Source organism: Astatotilapia calliptera, chromosome 6 (assembly GCF_900246225.1).
Source record: "Astatotilapia calliptera chromosome 6, fAstCal1.2, whole genome shotgun sequence".
Lineage (NCBI taxonomy): Eukaryota > Metazoa > Chordata > Actinopteri > Cichliformes > Cichlidae > Astatotilapia > Astatotilapia calliptera.
In genome coordinates, this window is record NC_039307.1 from 39466983 (window position 1) to 39479482 (window position 12500).

At 41.0% G+C, this 12500-nt stretch overlaps 1 protein-coding gene across 12 annotated transcripts in view; it reads left to right on the plus strand.

Annotated features, from left to right (window-relative positions):
* Nucleotides 1-12500, plus strand: part of LOC113024783 (teneurin-3) — a 439740-nt gene that overhangs the window by 176206 nt on the left and 251034 nt on the right. The window contains exon 1 of one of the 12 annotated variants that reach the window (XM_026172116.1): nt 5801-6147. The exons of the other annotated variants lie outside the window; for them this stretch is intronic. The gene's annotated coding sequence lies outside the window, so the exon portion shown is untranslated. Of the gene's footprint in view, nt 1-5800; nt 6148-12500 lie in introns of those variants that run through there. 12 annotated transcript variants of the gene reach the window in all.

Sequence of the window (12500 nt, forward strand, 5' to 3'; positions counted from 1 at the left end):
TAAACACATTTAGGCTGTTCTCTGTTGCTGCGCAGCACTAGGATGCAGTGGTCCAGATGATTATTGTTATTTTACTGTCTGGGCAGGAAGCTGAAATGTCTGAACTCACAGTGACTTGCACACATACTCAAACACCCCACCATGAGAGGGGGTTACACAATGTTATCTCACCCTTGACTCAAATGGCCACACACTGAATGAAGGATTTTTAAAAAGTTAATGTTTTCTTTCTTCTGGTTTCAAATTCTTGCCTCATTGCTGTTTTTTGTAATAACTGACTTATTTAAGACACACTCACACTTTTCCTTCAGTTGTTTTATCTTTCTCTCAGTGTCCCACTCCCACGTTTTCCCCACACTTCTCTTTCTTCTCCGTCTCTCTCTCTTGCCTTCTCTCTCTCTAAGGTTGTGGGGGACCTGAAGAATCAAATGAAAGAACCCATATCACCCTCAGTCATATAAAAATACATAGTGTGTTTAAATGGCGGGAACAGCTGCACACACACACACACACACACACATCAATCACTCACACACATGCACTCTGATGGCCTATAAAGGCTGTACTTTGTGTGTCAGTGGGTGGCACCAGCAAATACTCTAGTGTTAGAAAAGCCTTACTGCTGCAGAGGTGATAGAGATAAAGAGAAGAAAATAGCTAACTGTCCTAAGAGTCAAAATCTCTTCTCTAGTACTCTCCATCCGTAGGAAACTGGGATCTAGAATAGGTCAAGTAAAGGCTGTGTTTTGCACTGCAAGATTCAAATATAATGCAGGAATTTAGCCTGAAATGCCTGAAAGTCCAACATAGATTACGGGAGGGTAAAGTCAAGAGCACAGTAATGACGTTTAGAGGCAATCAGTCACAATTAAAGTCCATGCCATACCTCCTTTTTCTTAGTTTTTAAGATTCCTAGCGGTTAAAAGCTTCATTCTCACACCAAATGGAAGTTTGGTAGAGATAGAATGCTGATTGATGGGTTAACTCCCTGATGAAGGCTTATATACCAAATTTTCTTTGGAGTTCTTTTGAAGGTAAAACATGACTAAGTCAGGAAAATAAAGATCTCCTTTGACTCAAAGGAAATGCCTCCATTCAAAGACTGAAACCAACCAGCTGATCTAAACCACAGCCATGGGGATACTTGAGATGATTGGCTATAAGATGAACAAGGCCACAGGAAGCAGTACCCTCCATTGAGAAGGTGACTAGAGGCTAAGTTGAAGAAAGAAGCACAACAAGCTATCCATACCCAAAGCCTTAGAGACTGTTAAGCAAAGACTCAGTGTTGGTTAACCACTTTAAGAGGCATATCAGAGCAATAGAACTCAAATGTTCTCCACTGAATTTTTATACTCTCAGAGGCACATGAAAAATATGAGAAAAGCGCCACCAAGGCTGGAGACAGAGCAATACTGGAAGAACATATGAGAGAAGAATGCAACACATAACAACAATGCTCAGTGGCTAGCAGATCTAAGAGCAGACCAAAGCAACCTTCCTGAACAGCGACCAGTAACCATCACAGCCTGGCAACACAAATGAACCAGCAGCTAATCCATAATATGTACCTGGAAAGGCTAATTGAAGGCCAGACCATCCGATACCATCCAAAGCCCAACCAATAACTTCCCTCAACACAACATGGAAGGGACAAAACACCAGCTAGACAGAGCAATCACTCCACACTGTAAGACCAGACTGACCAACCTGTTCACCGCTAGGATTAACTACTAGAAAGCGTATGGCTCAGTGCCTTAAACATGGATTCTGGAATTCTTAGAAATAATCAACAGGACCGTGAGATCCATCATGAGGAATGTGATGTCGATCTGGCAAGTGACGCTACAGGCCAACTTTAAGTCAACTGCACAGGTCACCATCAAGTGTGGGATTTCCCCAGGAGATGTTCTTTCTCACTGCTGTTCTGCATAGGCCTGAACCCCCTCACCCCCCAAATTAACACGATTGGCTATGGATAGCTATAAGTACCCTGGGGAGGGCATTAGGAGAGACGCAACTGCCAAATACCTGGAAGAACAAGATCAAGATCAAGACTGATGCCCTGGCAGTTATTAGATACCCTACTATGATAATAACCTGGCCAAAGGAGATAGAAGTCACTGGCATAGTAAATGTAAATGGACTGATTCTTATATAGCGCTTTTCTACTCTCCTGGAGTACTCAAAGCGATCTATACAACATGCCACATTCACCCAGTCACACAAGCATTTTTCTAAGCTTTTAGTGCTTCCTAACAAACATTCATACATCGGAGAGCAGCTTTGGGTTAATATCTCGCCCAAGGATACTTGGCATGCAAACTGGAGGAGCCAGGGATCAAACCACTAACCTTCAGATCAGTAGATGACCTGCTCTCCCTCCTGAGCTACAGCCACCCCAACACCAACATCAAGACAAGACAGCTCCTTGCGATTCATGCAGGGTTTCACCCCGAATTCAGCACCCTGACACTGTACACTAAATAGAAAGAAGGAGGCCAAGAACTAGTGAGTGTCAGAACCACTCTCCAGAATGAAACAACAAAAAGCAAAAAAAAACATGGCCACAACTGATCATGGGCTTAATGAATACTTGAGGCAACAGAAACCAGTGAAAGAAGAAGAGAAAGGACAGGTCAGTGCCATACCATGGCTGATATAAAAGAATTCTACCAGTGGCTCAACAAAGCTGGACTGAAAGACAACACAGAAGCACTAATAATGACACCACATGAATAAACTCTAAGCACAAAGTCAATAGAGGCTGGGGTCTTCCACACTAGGAAGGTCCCAGATGCATGCTGTGCAAAGATGCCCCTGAAACAATCCAGGACATAACAACATGGTGCAAAAGGCTGTCAGGCAGGGCATACATGGAACACTGTAATCAAGGCTAGTATACGAGAGCATCGGTACAGAGTATTGCCTGGAAATCCCAAGCTCATAATGCTACTCATAGGATGTTGAACATCCAAATACAGACAGACAAGTGGATAACCAAAAGGACATAGTAATGACAGAAAGCAACAGACAGTGCATTGTGTTTCTCTTCCTCTGAAGCAGTGAATTGAACTGATGCCAAAGCTGGATTTTGCCTTTAGATCATTAATAAACTGGCTGGTTTTGTGCTGATCCACCACCTTTCTTGTGATCATTCCAGCCTCGTGCAGGTCTACAATATTGCCCTTGATGTCCTTTGACAGCTCTGTGGTCTTGGTGGTGGAGAGGTTGGACTGGAAGAAAGAGACTTTCTTGACAGATGTGATTTGTACATTTACGTTGAGATCAGGAGAATCTGTGATTGACTGACTGCTTGACTGCTTGGTAGGTTGGTTGATTTTAATCCAGTCTGCTTTGGGTAAGGAATCAAAAACATATTTTGCTCAATGACACACAAATCAGTTTCTAACTTTAATGTAATGTGTTTTTTTCTGGAATTCTTTAAATTATTTTATCTTTCTCATTAACATAAAACTACCATAAAATTAAACACCTAATTTCTTTATAACTGAGAAAACTTAAAAATTCAGCAGGAGATCAAATGACGAGTTCCTTCACTGCATAGAGACAGAATTTTAACTCCTGGATAATTCAAGTCTTAGTTTCTTCATTACATGGCAGAGCCAACATCTCACTATGATTGTACAAGTGGGCTAATCTAAGAAAAACTTTGCACAAACGTCATCATACAGCCATTATTAACATTTATATGTTTTAATAAAATATGTATAATAAATCCCAATTCTTTTGATTTTTCATTTCATCATCCCCATACACATTTGATGTTATGTTCTCCAATTTGTATTTGTTTTCAACACGTAACTTAATTGTCTCCAAAATTTGTATCCACTATGGAATTTTGGTCCAGCAACCACTAAGTAAGGACTGAAGAATTTTTTGAAAAGTTCCCCAGACCTGCCAAAAATGAATTTTGCTATTAAGTATGACAAATAGTGCAATTTGATCTATGTCCTTTCTCATCATCATCCTCACTCCATGAGGTGAGATCTTGCATGGAGGAGAGATGGAGTGCTGTGGCAACCCATGAAGGGGTAAGGCTAAAGGGAGCAGCTGAAAGAAGAAGAATTTCTTAGAATGAGCAGTTTCCCCATCCTTTTGTTGTTGTTGTGGTGGTTGTTGTTGTGGACCCCTAAATGAAGTGAAGTATTTAGAATGTAGCAGATGCACATACGTCCAGTAGTGAAATATGTGATAAACGCTGCAGTATTAAAGATTAAAGATAACACCACATTTTATATCCTCATCTCCTAGCTAGTGGCCTCTGTGCCAAAATCAATACTCCATTAACCTCTATGGAAGATGATGCTTATATCATTAGCTTCTATGTATGTTTAATGATGATGTTGATGTATAGATTAATAAAATATTTAAGCTGTGTATATAGTTGTGTGTGTTAACACTAAATTAGTTCTTTGGGCAGATGACCGCTTATCTTTATATTACCGTGTCAAATGAGCTCATAACAAAGGCTGGTTTAATTGCATGACAAGAAATAAAGCATAATGTCGCATTTTTGCCGCACCTAATTCCTTTTGTACCTTTCTATGGTTCATACAAGTCTTTTCCTCATACCCAGTGTCTTTTAAAAAATCATCAGATACTGTCTTTATCTTGTGCAATTTAATTTCAATTGATTTATTTGGTTTATTTGGTTTATTGCAGGAAAACAGCATGCTTTCTTTGTAGATGTAATGTAAGTATTCTGTTAAAAATGTTTATTACTATAGAATAAAATTACATATATTTTAATAATAACTTCTTAAAAACAACACTTAAGAGTTATGTAAGAAGCATGTTAATTTTTCAGTTGAACATTCTCAAAAAAATAAATTATACTAAATTCCAAAGAAAATTTTTATTATTTATTTATAATGGCACGAATTTAAAAAAGAAAGAAAAATGTTGCATTTAAATCTTCTGAAGTGAAAAACTGAAAATATCACTCACATTTTTATTAAATTATTTGAATACATTTATTTAGCCAACCTCCATACGTATATACACTCTATAATAACGTAGTTATCAAAACTTTAGATTGTTGAGGTACAAGTGTGTGCATGCGCCACCCTGTATAATGTTTAATCCTACATTCTCTACCTGTGTGTCTGCCGAGAGCCTCACTCCTTGGTACCTTTGGTTTATACAGCTTGCTTGCTGCATCCACGCACACACAGATGCGGTGTGTATGAGAAAATAATGAATTATTTTTTTGTCATAACTCGCGCCCGAAAAAACAAAGAGGGGTCATGTGTTATGAGTCGTGTAGCAGTTTTGCTACGAATACATCCGTGGTCATGAAAGCGGGGAGTCTTTTATCAGTGGAAATGCAGAGAAAGAGCGAGGGAAAGGCGTGTGTGTGCGTGTGTGTGTGTGTCAGTCTGTGTTGGTGGCAGTGGGAGTGTCTCTTCTTGGGCCCACCTCCTCCTCTGCAAATCTACTCCACCAGCCTTCCAAATGCCGAGCTCCGCAGTCCCGCCCCTCCTACCGCTCGACCCAACACACACTCTGTTTTCTTCATTCTCAGTTTCAGCCAATCCCATTCTTCTCTCTGCTCCCTCTCGTCCTCTTGGCCCCGCCTCCCCCTCGCTCTCCCGGCAAGAGAGCTTGAAACTTACAGAAACGAAGCGGTGGAGAGAGAAAGGAGAGATCGAGTTAGGCACGTCGGCACACACGTAACAGAAGTATCGGGAGCAGGCGAGGGTCGGCGCTTATACACGGTACCGACACGCAGAGTGACACGAGAAGAGACTAAAGGAGCAGAATTTTAGGATTTCTTTATCTGGGAGAGAGAGAAGAGGAAAAAAGGTAGAGGGAAACGGGGTGCTGGGTGTTCTTCAGTCTCCATCCCTTCCAGAGGTTGTATAGAACAAGAAGTCAGAGAGAAGACTGAGGCAGTCCCACCGACGGGGAAAGAGACAAGCAAGAGCAAACCCGAGAAAACCGGGCTCGAGCTTCTGGTGTCTCCAGAAACAGAGAGAAAAAAGCGAGAGAAGACAGTCGGAGGTACCCTGAAATCTCCCCTGGCAGCGGGGCGTCTCTCATGCGAACCTGGAAGGATTTATGGTTTTTGTGGAAGCGTTAACCCTTTAAGCAGGGCGAAACTGGAGTACTCCCACAGACAAGGTATGCGACCGAATTTATTTATTTATTTGTTTTCTTTTGCACGGTGTGTGCGCGTGCGTGCGTGCGCGTGCCTGTCACCGCCTTTGCTGTGTGTGACTGTGTGCTCGTCTTTTGCAGTTGCCTGGTCTCCAGTCAGTCGCTTGCCATTCTGTAAATTCACTGACTGAATGTAAAGTCATCGGCAACACAAAGCAGCCAGTGTTTGCGCGCGCGCACGCGTGCGTGCTAGTCTTTGTGTGTTCACATATCGTCAGGATGAGGCCTCATAGTTTGATTTCGTGAGGAGGTGACAAACACATGAACACGGAGTAATTGGTGTGTTTGAGCTGTCCTCGCCTTCCCCTCCTGGCGGTGTCTTTCTTTTGTTTGATTATGTTTGATTTGCCGTCCTTTTAAAAATTGTGTGGTGTACTTTTTAGGCCCCCAGGAGGCTAGCCAATCAGACGAGCGTTTTCGGGTAATAGGACGGACGACTTGTTAATAGGCACCAAAGTAATTTACTGTTATTTTATCCTCGCCATACACGCCTGCGCGCACGCACACACACACACACAGACTTTTATAAACATGTCAGGACTTAATCGTATCGTAAATATTTGCTTCAAGGTCTGTTTTTGATTTTGTGGCCGTTACATATTTCAGGATGGACGGGGAATACCCAATCCGTGCGAAGGAGGACACACTGATGTTTCTTTGTGCTGACTAATTTTCGTCTTCATTTTCATAAAGAAAATAAAAGTTGCCTGTATGTGATGGGGAAGAGGGCGACGTCAGGTTGTCTGATCTGGGTGTGAATTGATTAATTACCAATCGATCTATCAGGTTCTCCTGGATTCGTTCTTCATGTATGGACAGCTTGAATGAATTTACAGCCACAAGTTTTATTTTGGTGTTCAGAGGTCAGATCTATCCTGTAACCAGACTGGACTTCGGATGGAAGCTGCCAGCTCTCACAGTGATAGTAAAAAGTTCTTTCCTTCTTATTTGATTTATTCTTTAATGCTTTTGAATGCCATTATTTTAATCACAGGCTGGTGTGTATCTCTGCATCGCTATGCAACTACGAAACCGGGGTGATTTTAAGGTCTTTTAAAAATGCCACTTTTCATATAAAACTTGCGTCGCTGCTGTTGTCTTCCTAAATGATACGCTGCCAGTGTCAGTGAAGCGGAAATGTTTTTTCCAGGCTTTGCTTGTGTTACTTTGTGTGTTCCTCACAGTGGCAGGAGTGTAATTGTCTTTAGTCAAAGTCAACCTAATATCTTCAGGTCAGTGGTTTTTCTTTCACCGCTCACTGAAGACAACAACACATCGCTTCTTTGTCGCTCACACACTGAGTTTTGTTCATGAACTCTGCCAGCATTCCTCCTCTTCAGTCCTGACTTTGTGTTTGGAGCTGATCTAAGCTGCAGCACAAAATGCAGAGTGGAAATCAGTGTAGGTTATAAAGTCGTTCACTGCATAGCTTTTAAAATGTGTTTCATCTATTTTTTTTACTGTGAGCACAATTCCAACCCTGCCTGTGTGTATGTACACATTAAGAAATACCTGAGCCATATGTAGTCCAACACAAAAGCTCTACTATGAATTCTAGTGTTGCAGTGCTTCATTTTAAACATTATGTGTGTGTGTGTGTGTGTGTGTGTGTTATCTTCATAAGTTCTACTAATATTTTCTGCTAATTTTAATTGTATGAGCAAAGCATTAAGGATACTTTATCGGCTTAATGATGCTCACATTTTTATTCTGTGAGTAAATGACAGAACAATTAACTTACACTGAAAAATCTGGTTTACACTTGTTCATACACGCTGTGTTGTCACCTTGGCAATAACGTTTAAACTACACATAGAAGTAGAAGTGGACTCAACTCTGGGAAGTATCACCCGATCTTATTTGGCAAAGGTGTGTGTGTGTGTGTGTGTGTGTGTGTGCGCGCATCCGTTGGGTTGAGGTGAGGTTATGGTGGCTGGACTGGCTGCTGCTCAGACACAAAAAGAGAAGGAGGGCTCTTGCTTTCTGTCTAATTGCTTCCAGAGACAAGATTTGCATTCCTGTCTCTCTTTCTCACTCTCGCAGTGTCTCGCTGCCTCCCTCCCCCTCTTCCCTTTACCTTTTCAATTGGAAACATAAGTTTGGAGACATTCCTGAAACATGCATGTGAAGCAAAAAAGGAAGTGGGTGATGGATTAAAGGAATTAACATGTCACTGTGAAATTAAATATGCTTAAAAATGACTGTGGATGGACGAATGATAAAGGCGGCACAGACTGTAGTAGAGAGAAGAACACATGCAACTGATTCAGAGTGGAGCGGGCTTATTAGGAATGATAACGCGCCAGAGAAAAGTAAATAAATGAAAGCAATATATAACTGTATCATATCTTAATCAAATCATTTTGCATGTAAGGCTGACTGCAGCGCTGCGTTCCTTTACTGTGGCCTGAAGATGCTCGAGCTGAAATAGCAATTCAGATCCCCTTCTAGTTTTACGTCTTCTGTGTTTGTGCTGTGCTACACGCAGTTGTGCGTTCTGTGAGTGGGTGAGGACTTGAAAAGATTTTGATAACGATGTCATGAATAATGGAAAAAAAAAAGAGCTTGAGCTTCGGTAAATGGTTTTCGTCAGGACGTCTGTGTGTTGGACTAATAAGAGTTTACTGCGTGTATTTGACATGCGTATCAAGGTAAGGTTAAGGCTCGGGGTTTCTTTTTCCTTATTCTCTGGAATGTTTGAGTGAATTAGGAGGACTACGAGTTTGAGACCAACCGCTGGGAGAGACAATGCAGTCAGTCAAGCAGCACAGACAGCTGCAGCATTCCACTGGTGGTTACATTAATAGGAAAAGCACCTTTAAGGTCTTTTCATTTAGTTTGCATGTTTTTCATTGTGTCATCTCACTTATTGAGATGCTTATACAAAGGACTCATTTGCACATATAAAACACACGTTGATAATTATTGCTGTCACAAAGGCTGGATTACTTTGTGTTATGACAACTGTACTGCAAAAACAAAGGAGGCGTATTTGAATAGATGTCAATCCTTGAATTTCTTTTTTTTGGTCTTTTTTAACAGGTTTTTTTTCCTAACAACTGAACGAAATGAACAACTTCTTTTGAAGTGTTTTGTAACAAAGTAGTAAATTCTGTGTTTAAATTTTTTTGATCTGTCATTATCTGATGTTGAGAGCCTTCTTATTTTGCATCGTCAAGAAAACACGCGGTTTCATAGGTGGTGCTCTTCTAAGGGCAAATTGATGGTGCTGTAGGTGCGTTCGTGTTTCACCCTGCAGAGCTGTGTCTTTGTTTCAGTGTTTCCAGTGGAGAGCGCTTTTTTCTCTGCAGGCTTTATCAGATTATAATAGATGTATTTGCAGATTAAGGGGACAGAGTGTGTGACGGACTGACCGCTGGGGCAGACAATGCAACCAGCCAAGCATTATATGACCTGCTGGGGCGCACACACATGCATGCACACAGAGGAATTCAGCTCCCTGCAGATGCGTACACATTCACATGTGCACTCATGCATGCACTTCATGAACACATACATTGTCCTCGCCCGTACTGTGTCTCTAGTCCAGGACAAAAAGGCTGTGAGTGTGTGTGTGTGTGTGAGTGTGTGTGAGTGTGTGTGTGTGTGTGTGTGTGTGAGTGTGTGTGTGTGTGTGTGTGTGTGTGTGTGTGTGAGTGTGTGTGTGTGAGAGCCACAGGATGAGAGAGTGATAGGGATAAATGAAAGAGAAGAGTAGGAATGAGAAGTTTAGGAGAGTTAAGTTCCTGAAGTTGTGTATATACACACACAATGTGCACTCATTCTATTGTCTCTCTATCACTCTCTCCATAAATAGAGCACTATCTCCTAGCAACAAGGCGTTGTAGAGGGATATGTGAGATAGATTGTCTATGATATAGAGGGTTTGTGTGTGTTTGTGTGTGTGTGTGTGTGTGCAAAGCTTGAACAAATTATGAAAGTCATCAGAAGAAGGGCACACACTATGAAATCCAAGTTAAGGAATGAAGGTGAGATAGTAGCCTGTGTGTGTGTGTGTGACAGTAGTAATTTTCCTGATGGACTGCATTACTCTAGATGGGGCTACTACTCAGAAAATAAAAGTTTCAATTACTGCTAAAGTGCCTCAGACTGCCACACCTGCACATGCACAGTGATATATTGTATAACATTATATTTTTGTTATGCGTACACGAGCAGACACTGGGATTTATAATAGTTCTCTTGTAACACTCACTAGGGGACACATAATGGTCTGGCTCATTCATATTATTTTGACCATATTTTTCCTTGTTTTATTATTTTTCATTACATGCAAAGATGTGGGCCTACAGGGCCAAGGGCCACAGCGATGACAGCAGTCTGGAAGTTGGGAGAAATATTCAGTCCTTGAAGGGCTGCAACATGAAACAATGAAATGCTCATTTATAATAAAGGAAGTGACGTGGTGCTGGTAATTAGGCTTTCTGTAACAGAATGGGCCAACAAAGGATGTCACAGATACTCAGGGTGATATGTTTGTATTGTTTTTATATAATAGTGAAAAAGAACAGGTCACTTAACATGTCACAAGTAAATGACTTGGGCAGTATACATCCCACAAATGGATGATATTGTTGTTCTTATCTCAGAAGTGATATGAGTGAAGATGAAACAGCGAGATGTAGAATCCCATCAGAGAAGAGAAGAAGATTCAGAGTAGTTTACACAAGGTTACGAGAAAAACCAGGCTGAGTGATGAGGTGTAGACTGACTGTTCCTTATCAGAGACCCAGTCCAGATGGTGTGCAAGCACCACCTCCTTACTTCATCCTCACCCCCCCACAGTATGCAGGAAGACGTGACCTGAGCTCGACAATATAAACTGTACCGGCTTTGATAAAAAGGCTGCCTGTGACACTGATAAAAGCTTTACCCAAAGTGCTACACTCACTGCATCACACTGTGAACTGGTCACCAGCCTATCACAGGTCTAACAGAACCTCAGCCTGCATATGTAATATTAATACTTTTGTCACCCTTAAGCAACAGAAACCAGCATGAACAGCATATATGCATATAAGATGCCACATCGTATATGCAGCATGAATTCAAGTCATTGCCGGTGCAGTAACAAGTGTCAGGGCAGCAGAAGGTCCCAGAACAACAGACAAGAAACTGATGAGGAACATGTCTTTAATTAAAAACTAGCATTGTTGTTTTCGTGTGCAGGATGAAACTCAGGCCTTCTCAGTAACTTTTATAAAACAGAAACAGTCTCATGTGGATTCACACACACACTTAGAGGCGATGCACAGGAGCCCTCCATCATTCCTTTCAGCTCTTATCTCGCTTCTCTGGGAAATGAAGACTGAATGAAATGAAGACAGACGATGTGATGGTAATATGAACCATGAGAACCTGGTGTGTGTGTTCATTTCTGTTGTTGCACTGCTGCACTGTGTCATCAGCATCCTGCAGGGAACCGTTTCTCCTCTTTTTTATTTATGCTGAAACCAAATAAATGAAAAAACTGTGACAGGTAATCTGCTGATGTTATGATCATGTAAAGCATTTCATTGCTTCAGCTACAATCAGTAACAACGTACCATGTTTGTTTTTCTCAGCCATTTGACTGTGAAAATTACTATTGTGATAATGATTATGGGTAAATTCAAAAGCAGTTGTGTTTTCTGTGTATGTGCAAATTGCAGTGTTAACTCACTATGGGAGTACGATTTGGACGGCTCATGGTGTCATTTGTCAGATGGACAGATAGGTGGACTAAAAAGCTCAGTAACACTCTTAAATCCTTACAGGCTTGTGTGCCTTGAGGCTTTTGCAGTTGATTGCTCACTTTGTTAACTCGCCAGTTTCTTTTCTCTTGAGCCCCCTCACTTCCGCCCCAGCGCACGCACACACACACACACACACACACACACACACACACACACACACACACACACACACACACACACACACACACACACTCTCTCTCTCTCTCTCAGTGAATCTTTGCTAAAATACTTTGAAGGCGTTAACAAAATTGTGAAAATTACAGCATGTCTTGTTTATACCATTTTGCAAGAACCATATCTGTTTTTACAGCTAATGTGACTTTAAATTCAAAAGTGGCGCAAAGTGTCCTTTTATATCTATCTATCTATCTATCTATCTATCTATCTATATTAGGGGTGCAACGATACACAAAATTCACGGTTCGATATTTTTTCGATACAAAAAAATGTTCATGCCTTTTTAATTTGTCATTTATTAAAATTATAAATATATATATTAACTCAAAAGTACAGTTTTTAAATGTAATGTTGCTGAAACAACAAAGTAATAAAATAATAAAT